Source organism: Poecilia formosa, unplaced genomic scaffold, assembly GCF_000485575.1.
Source record: "Poecilia formosa unplaced genomic scaffold, Poecilia_formosa-5.1.2 Scaffold399, whole genome shotgun sequence".
In the NCBI taxonomy this organism is placed as follows: Eukaryota; Metazoa; Chordata; class Actinopteri; order Cyprinodontiformes; family Poeciliidae; genus Poecilia; species Poecilia formosa.
Window position 1 is genome coordinate 436,693 of NW_006800338.1, and position 1,032 is coordinate 437,724.

General features: G+C 39.1%; 1 long non-coding RNA gene across 1 annotated transcript; it reads right to left on the reverse strand.

The window, feature by feature from the left end:
- Nucleotides 1–9: 9 nt before the first annotated feature.
- LOC107833509 (uncharacterized) lies at nt 10–759 on the reverse strand. The gene is made up of 2 exons (XR_001659256.1): nt 562–759; nt 10–78 (listed from the first exon to the last, which is right to left on the reverse strand). It is a non-coding gene; the product is annotated as an uncharacterized LOC107833509 (long non-coding RNA).
- Nucleotides 760–1,032: the final 273 nt, after the last annotated feature.

A 1,032-nucleotide genomic window follows, 5' to 3' on the forward strand; every position in this document is an offset into this window, starting at 1 on the left:
TTCAGATGGGAGGGGTTAAAGGTCAGAGCTGAGGCCAGAGAAGCACAGCCTTCCTCTGAGACCAAACAGCCTGATAAGCTGCAGACACACAATTCATCACATGATGAGAAGTTGAGAACATTGAGGTAGAGACCAAGGTCTGAACTGGACATTTATAGGAGAGGAAAAAGTCAAGAAACTGGATCTTAACCTGTTGAAAACATAAAATGGTAATAAAACTGAATTTCCTTATGTAGGTAATGAAAAGCAACATTTTCCACATGATGGTTGAGAAAGTCTGGCAACTGCTGGTTGGAAAGATCTGCAATAATCTCCTTTGTTCTGTCAATAGTCCAGAGTTACACTATCAGTCAAAGCCTGACCTCCACTTTTCTTAATAACTCTCTTTATGATTCTTTCAGCCTGGAGGAAATGAAAATTATCCATTATTATGTGTTGAGATTTAGCAGGTTAACCATGTCACAGTCAGACATCAATTATTATATCAAATAATAATTACATCATCTTTGAAAGCAGGTAAAGGACAGAAATCTGGTTTCACCAGGATTGGTCACATTTTACCTGAGAGTCTCCAGGTTGCAGTTTGGACTCTTCAGTCCAGCAGAGAGAAGCTTCACTCCTGAATCCTGCAGGTTGTTGTTACTCAGGTCCAGTTCTCTGAGACTGGAGGACTGGGAGCTGAGAACTGAGGACAGAGCTTCACAGCTTCTCTCTGAGAGGTTACAGACACTCAGTCTGAGGAGACAGGGAGACAATGTTAAATAATTATTCAAAATTTATGCTTTTTGTTCCAGTCAACGATGATTGAAAAAAGTCATTTTCCACATCTTTACTATACATGCATTGTGAACTGGTTAATTCTATATTTGGCCTCCAGCCTTAAAAAACTGCAATACAGCAGCCAGCAAAGAGGCTGGCAAGAGAAACATTAATTTCTATAATGAACTTCATTAATCCAGTTCAGCTTCAACAGAAAAAAATATTTCTGCTGCTAGAACATGTAGCATTAGGAATAGTCACTGTCAAGTTAAA